At 43.2% G+C, this 14174-nt stretch overlaps 1 protein-coding gene across 2 annotated transcripts in view; it reads right to left on the bottom strand.

Moving 5' to 3' along the window:
* Nucleotides 1-14174, bottom strand: part of elmo1 (engulfment and cell motility 1 (ced-12 homolog, C. elegans)) — a 216818-nt gene that overhangs the window by 157906 nt on the left and 44738 nt on the right. Inside the window, exon 1 of one of the 2 annotated variants that reach the window (XM_038972331.1) lies at nucleotides 2805-3028. The exons of the other annotated variant lie outside the window; for it this stretch is intronic. The gene's annotated coding sequence lies outside the window, so the exon portion shown is untranslated. Of the gene's footprint in view, nucleotides 1-2804; nucleotides 3029-14174 lie in introns of those variants that run through there. 2 annotated transcript variants of the gene reach the window in all.

The following is a 14174-nucleotide window of genomic DNA, read 5'->3' as shown; positions in this document are numbered from 1 at the left end:
AATACTAACTGTCTCCATCTCAGCAGGCTACTATAGTACTACTAATACTAACTGTCTCCATCTCAGCAGGCTACTATAGTAATACTAACTGTCTCCATCTCAGCAGGCTACTATACTAATACTAACTGTCTCCATCTCAGCAGGCTACTATAGTAATACTAACTGTCTCCATCTCAGCAGGCTACTATAGTAATACTAACTGTCTCCATCTCAGCAGGCTACTATAGTAATACTAACTGTCTCCATCTCAGCAGGCTACTATAGTACTACTAATACTAACTGTCTCCATCTCAGCAGGCTACTATAGTAATACTAACTGTCTCCATCTCAGCAGGCTACTATAGTACTACTAATACTAACTGTCTCCATCTCAGCAGGCTACTATAGTAATACTAACTGTCTCCATCTTAGCAGGCCGCTTTGTTTCACAAACATGCCCTTGTTTCTTGTGCAGCAAGCAGGATATCCTGTCAGAAGTCTGTGCCAGAGGGCTGACAACAACTCTCACAGCAGTTAACAGCACTGGAGTCACTCCGCCGAAGTACACAACACGCCTGCTGAGGGGACAGCAATTCTCTAAACTCGTGTTAATAAAACACCAAATCACCAAATAGACTATACTCCTGGTAGTTTTGTAGATGTGTAAGTGAGGGGAGTGATTCGGGGTTTAGATCTAAAGGGTAAGGCTGGACCTCGAAGCCAGATCCACTGCTGATTTGTATTCTTCCCCTGTAATCAAGGACTGATTTAGACCTGGGACACCAGGTGGGTGCAATTCATTATCACGTAGAAGAGGAAAAACAGCAGTCCTGCGGACCTCGAGGCTTAGATTTGAATATCCCTGCCAAGATTGTAATAAACAGTGAACCCAAATCAGTGAAACCAAAAGGGTTCGCCAAATCGCCACTTTAATTTTTTATATTTTTTAAATACAATTATTTCACCTTTATTTAACCAGGTAGGCCAGTTGAGAACAAGTTCTCATTTACAACTGCAACCTGGCCAAGATAAAGCAAAGCAGTTCGACACATACAACAACACAGAGTTACACATGGAATAAACAAACATACAGTCAATAATACAGTAGAAAAAGTCTATATACAGTATGTGCAAATGAGGTAAGATAAGGGAGGTAAGGCAATAAATAGGCCATGGTGGCGAAGTAATTACAATATACCAATTAAACACTGGAGTGAAAGAGTGTAACAAAGATAGTCACTAACAAAGAGAGTCAGCAACAATCAAGAGACATTTTGTTGACACCATCCTGAATAAAATGAAAGAATCACACAGAAAGTCTGCATCATTCCAAACAGAGGTGTGACCTAACAACCACACCCATATCTAATGAGCAGCACAGCCAATTATTTTATTTAAATGTTTTTCTTATTCACAACAATTTCTCAAAGACATTTCTTGAATTCCAACTGTGTGCTGTTTTACTCAGTTTGTTCACAATTAAAACCTTGGTGACGATTGAGAAAAACAATCCAATAGCTCAGCAACCCTCTCCTCGAACCCCCTAAGACATTTCACATTTTAGTTTTAACCCTAAACCAGGGGTTGGAACCCGTTCAGGGAACAGAACAGAAAACCATAACAAAAATTATCTATACTGTTCTGGAGCCGAACCGTTATTTAAAAAAGAATGGGAACTGATTAATAATATTCTTTTACATTCCGGGCATTTTTTTCCAGTCCTACAAAAAAAATTCAGCAATGCGCCTATGCAAAGCCCTCACTGTCACTCAAAAACGTATTCCATGGTCTGAATGCCTGACAGATAAAAATCCTTGCCAGTGTGTGTAGGCTACCTGCCCTACTTCTACCTTTTTTAAATGCTGACTTGAATGTCATTGAGAAACCAGAGAAGTGTCAAAGATTTTATTTCAGCAAACATCCTTTCTGAATTGAAAAGCAATCATCAAAGTAATCATCTAGTTTTTTCACAAGTATCTGTAATCTGATTACAATATTTTTGCTGGTAACATAACAGATTAGTTACAGTTTTATTGTAATCCCTTACATGTAACTGATTACATGTAATCCATTACTCCCCAACCCCGCTTGTTAGTTAGCTCTGGTCTAGATCTCAACCTCTAGGCAGCATTATGTGCAATGTAATGGAACTGAGTCATGGTCAAGGGCTAGCTTTGGTCCAACGTTAAACCAACTCTTTGAAGTTCAAAGGCTTTCAAAGTTCCTTCATAGAAGCCGCTCCTCCACAGGTATAATTCTGTGGGTCTAATTCAGACAATGCATGTCAAAACAATAACATGCAGAGCACTCTCCTCACCTGCACCTGGGGGGATCCTGCAATAGCTGACCTGTCAGGGCTAACCAGACTATGCTTATTCACCAACTCATCTCTCTACCCTTATGTCTGAGCCATAGATGAAGAATGAGTAGAACCTCTGACCATGGCAATTTAACTGTAGCTCCGTTGGTAGAGCATGGCGCTTGCAATGCTAGGATAGTGGGTTTCAATTCCTGGGACCCCCCCTTAGTGTAAAATGTATGCACACATGACTAGTCGCTTTGGATAAAAGTTTTTGCTAAATGGCATATATTTTTTTTAAACTCATGGGTTAACTCAGAATGGCTGACCTGGTATTGTGATGTATAGTTATTCTAATTCTATGGTCTGAACCGGGTCTATGCCCAAGGGGTTAGAGGACACAGAGGATGAGAAAGGCAAAGGAAAAGAGCCCTTAAATTAGGGCCACACCCTTCGGCCCAATGCACCCCTTTCCAGCCTGAGCATGAGTACAGTACACAACAAGAAGAAAAGACAGAGGACTCACCCGGAAACCTTGACGACAACCAGCTAGTGAGTTCAACCTGCTGGTCCTGCCTCCAACACGTCTTCTTTCAAATCCACAACAACAAAACTAAACAAAAAATGAATTACACTAACACTAGCTAGCCACAAATACAAAAAAAATCCTTATGGATCCAGCAGTCACAGAATCAAGGGTTATAAACTAAACTTCACAGTGCCTTGCCTTGAGCACGGAAAAAGAGCAAAAGCCAGAATTAGAGAGAGGTTAACAGGAGGAGGAAGTAGGCGTTTGTCTAGAGAAGAGGAAACCGGTCTGTAGCGACACAGACGGGTAAAAAAAGCGGCAAAATTCAAAGATGAGACAAACGAATCCGAGAAGTGGAAGGAGACTGAAGGCCTTGCTCACAGGAAGTTACCTCAACCTGAAAAACAATGTGTCACACTCACAGCTATACTTTACAACTACATGTATGGGGCCACATTCAGCATGGCACAACGGCGGGAAATGTTCAGATATAGACATATAGTATGTAGAACAAAGATGCCTCTGACATGTAGAATAAGGTATCATCTATCTGCAACATTCCACAACGTTTCCCTACTGAACGTTACCCTGATGTGGTGTCAAGTCATAGGCCTGGATAAAACACAGAGCAAGACACCAACACTTTTCAAGGAGAACTAGGTAAATTGAAGAGTGACGTAAGGTATTCAAATCCCTTCAAACATGGCCACTTCACCACCGAATGAATTCCTAACACAACAATGACCAAAATTCCATTCATGTCACTACAAGTAAAGAATGTGCATCTTCTCCTGAAAAGCTCATTCACTGTAAATACCAGTTGTCTCAGTCCAACCAATGCTGTGGTTTTAGCTGAGGAAACGATCATTATTGTTGGAAAGGAAAAGTCAGAGCTCTGAGCAGAGGGAGCCATGACGATTACCCACCACCACAAGGGTTACGTCCCAAATGGCACCCTATTCCCTATGCAGTGTGCAACTTTTGACAAGGGCCCAGTGCACTGTATAGGGAATAGGCGGCCATTTGGGACGTGGCCATTTGGGACGTAGCCAAACTCTCTCTTCCACCTCTGCCTGCCCTCTTGCCTCACTGATGCAGTAGACTCTATGCACAACTGGTAGAATGAGCCAAACCCTGACAGGATCTTAACATTACAGCCTCAATGAACTAAGTGTTGGGTGCAGTGCATAAAATGTGGTGAGTAGTTGACTCCGAGAGAAAAATACAAGTTAGTTTTGAACAAATTCCTTTGTTCAAAAATAAAGAAGCAAGAGAGAGTGCGAGAGCTATATTTTGTATTTTTTTCACTTTCACTTAACTAGTGAATGCAGCTAGCTAGTTTAGCCTACTGAAACACCCGGCTCAAATGAGAGGGATGCTAGGTTAGCTAGCTGGCTATGGCTATCCAACACTAGAACTCTTCCAAGTCAAGGTAAGCTTTTGGTTTGAATAAACGTATTGCCCCAGGGGCCTGCAGGTGTAACGGCTAAACTGCTTGCTGACTGTACACTGTACTGCATGATTGTAGCGGGTTTACTACCGCATTAGTTGAAGTAGGTATGTTGACTATGATGTTAGCTAATATGGTGACAATGATGTAGGCTGTGTGTAACGGTTAATGGTTATGATTGTTTGGCTTGGAAAGTTTTTTTTAGCTTGGTCACAGACAGCTGATGTGTTGTACACTGAAGTCCACAAGCGAAAGGAAAAGGAGAAGGAGATCGAATAGATCCGAGAAAGAATTATTCAATGAGAAATGTGATCATGTTGTTTTCATGTGGCTGCTATGAAAGTGAACTGTGTTTGCATGTGAACAGGGGTGTTCAGGGTTATTAATTCCTCCTATTCTGTTGAAAAACGTCTTAAACAGAAGCAAATTGAACAAAAAGGGGCTAAACATACCAGAATTTGGCCAATAGAAACTCATTTGAAACTGTTGGATTAATGGTTGCAGCCTAGATCAGCCAAACGCAGGCAAGAGTCTGCAAAGGCGGTATTGAATGTGTCACTGTCTGTCATCTTGATTACTCAAATGTTTCTCTTGACCTGTGCATCTACGTTGTAAACTTTCATTCATAGGCTAGGTTGTAGCAACCTCATGATGGGTATAAGGAGAATTTGAGTATCACGTATGTAAACTCAGCAAAAAAAGAAATGTCCTCTCACGGTCAACTGCGTTTATTTTCAGCTAACTTAACATGTGTAAGTATTTGTATGAACATAAGATTAAACAACTGAGACATAAACTGAACAAGTTCCACAGACATGTGACTAACAAAAATGGAATAATGTGTCCCTGAACAAAGGGGGGGGGGGTCAAAATCAAAAGTAACAGTCAGTATCTGGTGTGGCCACCAACTGTATTAAGTACTGCAGTGCATCTCCTCCTCGTGGACTGCACCAGATTTGCCAGTTCTTGCTGTGAGATGTTACCCCACTCTTCCGCCAAGGCACCTGCAAGTTCCCTGACATTTCTGGGGGGAATGGCCCTAGCCCTCACCCTCCGATCCAACAGGTCCCAGACGTGCTCAATGGGATTGAGATCCGGGATCTTCGCTGGCCATGGCAGAACACTGACATTCCTATCTTTCAGGAAATCACACACAGAACGAGCAGTATGGCTGGTGGCATTGTCATGCTGGAGGGTCATGTCAGGATGAGCCTGCAGGAAGGGTACCACATGAGGGAGGAGGATGTCTTCCCTATAATGCACAGTGTTGAGATTGCCTGCAACAACAACAAGCTCAGTCCGATGATGCTGTGACACACCGCTCCAGACCATGACAGACCCTCCACCTCCAAATCGATCCCGCTCCAGAGTACAGTCCTCGGTGTAACGCTCATTCCTTCGACGATAAACGCGAATCCGACCATTCCCCCTGCTGAGACAAAACCGTGACCCGTCAGTGAAGAGCATTTTTTGCCAGTCCTGTCGCTGGTCCAGCAACAGTGGGTTTGTGCCCATAGGTGTCGTTGTTGCCAGTGATGTCTGGTGAGGACCTGCCTTACAACAGGCCTACAGCCCTCAGTCCAGCCTCTCTCAGCCTATTGCGGACAGTCTGAGCACTGATGGAGGGATTGTGCGTTCCTGGTGTAACTCGGCAGTTGTTGTTGCCATCCTGTACCTGTCCCGCAGGTGTGATGTTTGGATGTACCGATCCTGTGCAGGTGTTGTTACACGTGGTCTGCCACCGCGAGGACGATCAGCTGTCCGTCCTGTCTCCCTGTAGCGCTGTCTTAGGCGTCTCACAGTACGGACATTGCAATTTATTGCCCTGGCCACATCTGCAGTTCTCATGCCTCCTTGCAGCATGCCTAAGGCATGTTCACACAGATGAGCAAGGACCCTGGGCATCTTTCTTTTGGTGTTTTTCAGAGTCAGTAGAAAGGCCTCTTTAGTGTCCTAAGGTTTCATAACTTTGACCTTAATTGCCTACCGTCTGTAAGCTGTTAGTGTCTTAACGACCGTTCCACAAGTGCATGTTCATTAAGTGTTTATGGTTCATTGAACAAGCATGGTAAACAGTGTTTAAACCCTTTACAATGAAGATCTGCGAAAATATTTGGATTTTGAAAGATTATCTTTGAAAGACAGGGTCCTGAAAAAGGGACTTTTTTGTTGTTGCTGAGTTTAGTAGCCTAAACCGATCCATGTAACATTGAGCTGGGTGAATGGAATATGAATAGCAGTCATCCAATATGCTGTAATAGAAAGAAGGCCACGCTCCTACATTTTTAAAATAAAATCGGCCTCCCTCATCTTAAACAGCACCAAACCCCACTGGTCTAGTGGGCCATAAGAGCTCAGCTGTTTCACATAATGTCTTTCAAAAAAGCATTTAACATTTCACCACAATCTCTCTTTTCACAGCATTTAACCCCACCACTCGCAGTTTGACATTTACAAATGTTATCATAAATTATCACAGACAGGCACAGATATCCCAGCTATCAAATGTTGGTTCTCAGAACATTGTGGCAACGTTATTTGTAAAAAAAAATATATAAAAAAGAGATATAAAATATCCTTTAGGGAACGTCACGGGAATGTTCTGTGTTAGCTGGGATTGTACTATACCTTATTGGGTAATTTGCCTGTCAGTAAGGCCTACATTCAGTGCAATCTATTGCGAGGAAGAAATCTTCTGCTATGTTAATTGCCAAGCCCAAGTGGTCGTGATCCACATACCGTGAGCTACAGCAATTCCAGATGCCCCAAAACCAGAGGAGCTACTATCATAACATATATTTTACCAGGCTAAAATTAATTTAATGAGCTAGAAGATTGTTATTATTTAACTAGGCAAGTCAGTTAAGAACAAAATCTTAGTTACAATGACGGTCTACCCCGGCCAAACCCGGACGACACTGGGCCAATTGTGCCGCACAATGGGACAATCACGGCCAGATGTGATACAGCCTGGAATCGAACCAGGGACTGTAGTGATGCCTCTTGAACTGAGATGCAGTGCCTTAGACCGCTGCGCCACTCGGGAGCCCCTAAGATCTCACTGAAGCATTTGGGTATGACAAGCTACTCTTATCCAAGGGCACAGCCAGGGCCGTACGGAGTCATAAGTACACCACCACTACTTCATCGCTCCCCAAAGCAGTTCTCCACACGACCCAGACAAGCAGCTCTAAAAAACAGCCTGCTCTTTCCTCCTGGCCTTCCCTGCCCACCACAGAGCTAGCATAGCGCGCTAGCGAGACGCTGTCTCCTTGGAGATGAGCGCATATGCTAAGGAAACCAATTAGCCTACAGCGATGTACTGTACTGTTCTCTCCTCAAACTCTCCCTAGAAGGAGCCTTGGGGGCCTGGGGGAATATGGGGACTTGTCCCCACTCAGAAGAGTCCTTGACAGGGAAGGGAAAGTCACACGGTTAGGGATTCCCTGTGGGAAGATGCTAAAAACAGGCACATTAACTTTACAGTGCTGCTAAAGTGGAAACAAGCCCACATACAAAAATGATCTAACTAAGTGCCAAGCAGCACCCACAACTAGGGCTTTACTAGCTACTATGTTCTTTGTTATAACATTGCAATGGTAGCTATTAAAATAATGAGATGTGATATGATGCATCTCCCATTGGAACTCTCCCAGCCTACACATAAGCATCAGTTACCAATCGCAACGTTTTTTTGATTCTGATATGCGTTAATGTTGGAATGGGGCGACTTCCTGGTCTAGTTATCTTCAACCCATAACGGGCCTCCTTACCCAACCTTTTATCCTCCATAATCCAACTGCTAAGTCGGTGCACTTAGAGAGAATGCGTCCCAAACGGCACCCTCTTCCCTACACAGTGGAAAAGTAGTGCACAAAATATGAAATAGGGTGCCATTTGGGACACATTTCGAGCCTGTAGCGTATTTATATTTATTAAGGATCCCCAATAGTTCCTGTCAAGGCAGCAGCTACTCTTCCTGGGGTCTAAACAAGAATAAGGAAATTACATCACACTTCTTTAAAAAAATATATATAAAAACAGTACATCATACAACACATTATTACTCCACTACTGTACCACTACATATCTACAATACAACACATTATTACTCCACTACTGTACCACTACATATCTACAATACATTATTACTCCACTACTGTACCACTACATATCTACAATACATTATTACTCCACTACTGTACCACTACATATCTACAATACATTATTACTCCACTACTGTACCACTACATATCTACAATACAACACATTATTAGTCCACTACATATCTACAAATCAGTGGTGTAAAGTCTTTTTATAAAATACTTTAAAGTATTAATTAAGAAGGTTTTTGGGGTATCTGTACTTAACTATTTATATTTTTGACAACTTTTACTCCACTACATTCCTAAAGATATTAATGTACTTTTTACTCCATACATTTCCCCTGACATCCAAAAGTACTCATTACATTTTGAATGCTCAGCAGGACAGGAAAATTATCCAATTCACACACTTATCAAGACAACATCCCTGGTCATCCCTACTGCACTTGATCTGGCAGACTCACTAAACACAAATTATTTGTTTGTAAATTATGTCTGTATTGGAGTGTGCCCCTGGCTATCTGTAAAGAAAATCATGTCTTCTGGTTTGCTAATATAAGGAATTCGAAATTATTTACGCTTTTACCTTTGATACTTAAGTATATTATAGCAATTACATGTACTTTTAATACTTTTAGTACACTGTACAGTGCATTCAGAAAGTATTCAGACCCCTTAATTATGTTGCAGCTTCAGCAACACGGACAGTGCGATAAACACTGTTGATGTTCTGTGGTGGTCGCTGCAGCAGGGAAGAGAGCGAGAGACAACGGGTGCTATTCACACAGTCAATCGCTGTAAAAAAAATTTAAAAAAATAAAAAAACACGGCGCAGCAAGTCTGAGCCCGGCCTGGCACAAGCAAATTAATTGCGGTCGGACTCCCTCCCTTTGTGTGTCAAACAGCGCGCTTAAAGCATCAGACAAGCTCAGTGCATATGGTTGATTTGATTAAAACACATTGGATGTGTCTATATATGGAAAAATACAAGTTTTAAAATAGACCCGACGACTCTTGGTCGACCAATACTTTTTTGGGTCTGGGACAGCCTTAATTTAGTATATATATATATATATATATATATATAAATAAATAAATAAATAAATAAATAAAAGAGAGAGAGAGAGAGAGAGAGAGAGAGAGAGAGAGAGAGAGAGAGAGAGAGAGAGAGAGAGAGAGAGAGAGAGAGAGAGAGAGAGAGAGAGAGAGAGAGAGAGAGAGAGAGAGAGAGAGAGAGAGAGAGAGAGAGAGAGAGAGAGAGAGAGAGAGAGAGAGAGAGAGAGAGAGAGAGAGAGAGAGAGAGAGAGAGAGAGAGAGAGAGAGAGAGAGAGAGAGAGAGAGAGAGAGAGAGAGAGAGAGAGAGAGAGAGAGAGAGAGAGAGAGAGAGAGAGAGAGAGAGAGAGAGAGGCAGATGGAGCACGAGACAGACAGGACCCACAGGCTTCAGTGAGTCACTCCGACTGTGTGACCTTCTGCTGCAGGGCTCCTCGGCTCAGCAGGAAACACAAACCAGGTCACACACAAACACCACTGTGGGGAGAGGGGCAATCAGGTGGAGAGCAAGGGTGTTTACCTAAAACACAGCCAAATAACAAATTGAGGTGTGTGTGTGTGTGTAAGAGAGAGAGTGAATATCAAGTGTCTCAAGCAATGAGCCATATGCATGGAACTGTGACACACTTACAAACCTAACTCAGTCACGAGTCACTAGTGTCAACCCCAATAAAGACTCGTAGGCGAGAGGGGAAATGTAACAACTAAAACAGTGTGGGGTGGGTGAGAAAGAAACACTGACTAAGGCTTGGAGAGGGGATAATAATATTATTGTATTACTATTTATTATAAATCCCCATTAGTTCCTGACAAGGCAGCAGCTTATCTTCATGGGGTGCAGCAAAATGAAGCCAGTTATACAATTTTAAAAACATTACAATGCATTCACAACACATTAAGTGTGTGCCCTCAGGCCCCTACTCTACTACCACATTTCTACAACACTAAATCCATGTGTACGTGTGTGTATAGTGTGTATGTTATCGTGTGTTTGTATGAATGTGTCTGTGCCTATGTTGCTTCACAGTCCCCGCTGTTCCATAAGGTATATTTTTATCTGTTTTTTTAATGTAATTTTACTGCTTGTATGAGTTACTTGATGTGGAATAAAGTTCCATTGAGTTCCACAGTTCAATATTCTAACCACATTTACTGAAACGCAAAAGGACGGCTCTTATTTGTAGAGGGAAGGAGGCAAATACCAAACGCCTCAGCCCGTAGCGGTACAGTGCACAGGTTGGTGGCACCTTAATTTGTCGAGGACGGGCTCGTGGTAATGGCTGGAGTGGAATAGGTGGAATGGTATCACATACATCAAACATAGTCTCCATGTGTTTGATGCAATTCCATTTGCTCCGTTTCAGCCATTATTATGAGCCATCCCTCCCTCAGCAGCCACCACCAGTACAGAGAGTTACAATGATTTTACTAACTACTTTTGACCAGGGCCCACAAGGGCTCTGGTCAAAAGTAGTGCACTATGTAGGGAATAGGGTGCAATTTGTTACACAGCCCAGAAGTCTCAAGGCTATTGTGGCTGTTTGCAGCTCTTGGCTAACAGTGATGTGTAATTTACATAGCTGGGAGATTAGTGAAGGGGTTTGGAAAGTAGGTCCGGCATGTTTGAGGAGGAGCAAGCTCGGTGATATGGAATGTGAGCTCTTAATACCTCGACAAACCACAACCACCACCAGGCCTAGCTGGAGTTCATCACTGGGGTCTGGAGTTTTTCATAGTCAGGTCACGTCGGGAAAAACTCAGAGCCCTCAAAACACACATTGAGATACAGTACCAGTCAAAAGTTTGGACACACCTACGCCTTCCAGGGTTTTAATTTTATTTGTACTATTTCTACTATTAGTCTAGTAGAAGGAAGGGGGTTTAAACACATCCAAATAATATTAGAGGACAATGTTTATTAGCCTCATAGGGCCTCAGGATGCCAAGGCAGTACACTACTACTGTGTTTTTAGGAGTCTAACTGTCCATAATTCAACTCACTCTCTCATGTTCATAATGCAGCTATGCCAGTTAGGTCCTGAAAACAACACCACTCACTCTACCATGTCAACACACTCACGCTATGCCAGTTAGGTCCTGAAAACAACACCACTCATTCTACCATGTCAACACACTGCAGCTATGCCAGTTAGGTCCTGAAAACACAACACCACTCACTCTACCATGTCAACACACTGCAGCTATGCCAGTTAGGTCCTGAAAACAACACCACTCACTCTACCATGTCAACACACTCACGCTATGCCAGTTAGGTCCTGAAAACAACACCACTCATTCTACCATGTCAACACACTGACGCTATGCCAGTTAGGTCCTGAAAACAACACCACTCACTCTACCATGTCAACACACTGCAGCTATGCCAGTTAGGTCCTGAAAACACAACACCACTCACTCTACCATGTCAACACACTGCAGCTATGCCAGTTAGGTCCTGAAAACAACACCACTCACTCTACCATGTCAACACACTGCAGCTATGCCAGTTAGGCCCTGAAAACACAACACCACTCACTCTACCATGTCAACACACTCACGCTATGCCAGTTAGGTCCTGAAAACAACACCACTCACTCTACCATGTCAACACACTGCAGCTATGCCAGTTAGGTCCTGAAAACACAACACCACTCACTCTACCATGTCAACACACTGCAGCTATGCCAGTTAAGTCCTGAAAACACAACACCACTCACTCTACCATGTCAACACACTGCAGCTATGCCAGTTAGGTCCTGAAAGCACAACACCACTCACTCTACCATGTCAACACACTGACGCTATGCCAGTTAGGCCCTGAAAACACAACACCACTCACTCTACCATGTCAACACACTGCAGCTATGCCAGTTAGGCCCTGAAAACACAACACCACTCACTCTACCATGTCAACACACTGCAGCTATGCCAGTTAGGTCCTGAAAGCACAACACCACTCACTCTACCATGTCAACACACTGACGCTATGCCAGTTAGGCCCTGAAAACACAACACCACTCACTCTACCATGTCAACACACTCACGCTATGCCAGTTAGGCCCTGAAAACACAGGGGTGCCTCACTCTACCATCCGTGTCCTAGGAAAGGACAGCCCTACCTAATAACAGAATGCAATTTTGCTTTCTGCATTGTTGCAGTGTGCAAGTCTTTTAAACCACTTGAACATCAGAGCTCTAGAGACGTGTGTAGCAGTAGTGTTTTCATTTCTCTCAACACAACATCATATGGAACAACATCAGGAGAAACATGCATCCAGAAGCACTTGAGGGGGAAACGTGGAATATCAAGCGGTAGTGACTTCTCAGACCCACTCTTCCTCTTGAGCGGCCATCATCAAATCTCGCTGACCTTAGATCATGGGGGGCATCCGCCAATGGGGGGCGAGCCACCCTGAACAAAGAAAATTAACGCTCGGCTTGAGTCTTCTTTGAGTGGGGGGTGGGGGCACACAGCACACAAAAACACTCCTGGGTCACATGACTTAGGCCATGGATGAATGGGTTTTTTGGTCGGTCTGTGGGAGTCATGGGAACAGGGGACTGGTTCCATGGGAGGAGGACACAGGGAGGTGGTGGTATGTGGAAGTGGGAGGCGTAGGAATAAGAGGGACCAACAGCTGAAAAAAACTACATTCAGAAAGAGAAACCCCTCCCCTTTATCTCTGTTTCTCTCTCCATCTATCTCTTTCCATCTCCCTCTGGCTCGGTCGTGCAGTAAGTGGGTGGCTTTTCTAAGAGGGGGCGAATAAAAACTAGAAAACAAGCATTTGTTCAAATAAAAACATTCTATTAATAAACCCTTAATGACACAGCTCAGTTTATGAAACAGTGGTTTGAGTCGGGGGGAAAAACAATACATTAAGTAATCTGTCTGGCAGCACCATTTTTGTCTATTGCGTAATTGGTGCATGTAACTCTGTAGGGCAAATCAATACTACCCTCTCTCTACAGTGGTGCCTCAGCCTCTGCTTTCACTTTATCTGGCACACACAGCTCAGTGCTAGCATAAAGCATGTCGGGGCTAGTCCATAGGACTGAATGTCCTGGTAGAACCCACTGTAGAAACCCGACAATAGGCGGCTATATTTAGTTTGCTGTATTCTGTGGCTTCCTGTATGCCTAGTAGACTACATTACCTATAAATAATGAATCTGTTCATTCATACCACCCATTCTCTCAGTATAGTGATATTGGAGCCCTAGAGCTTGTAGCATCAAGGTCAGATAACTCCTGTACTGACTAGGGCCTTGTTCAAATACCTACAACAACAAATAACACCCCTTTCCTTCTTTCCTCCTATACTTGTAAGTAATGCCTAATAACTGATAAGTCATTAAGTGTCAGTAAGCCTTATCTGAGTCAGAACGGCTCGTAGGGCTGGAGCCCATCTCCTGTTTCTGTAGCGTGAGGCAGCTTGATCTACAAGTACACCCCCTGGACAGGACGCTAGTAATAACTGTAAAATCACACAAATAGTTAGGTATAAGCAATGGTTCTATCACATAGGTTTCACCAATCCAGCCATGTCAGATCTGGGATTTGTTCAAGGAATGGAAAGAAAGGAGGATACATTGTTATAGCTTTCGAACAGGGCCTGAATCGGAATAGGATGTTACAAAGTGCGAGATGCAACTTCCCCAAATGGCTAAAATAACCCGTCAGAAGGCAGAGAAAACCCCTGTGTACTGACGCTCATAGTCTATTTTTAATTATTCCACATGACTGATGCAGCCCTAA

This window comes from Salvelinus namaycush, chromosome 32 (genome assembly GCF_016432855.1).
Source record: "Salvelinus namaycush isolate Seneca chromosome 32, SaNama_1.0, whole genome shotgun sequence".
NCBI classification, from domain to species: domain Eukaryota; kingdom Metazoa; phylum Chordata; class Actinopteri; order Salmoniformes; family Salmonidae; genus Salvelinus; species Salvelinus namaycush.
The sequence above is the reverse complement of the archived record's forward strand: the minus strand, read 5'-3'. Positions and strand labels throughout refer to the sequence as shown.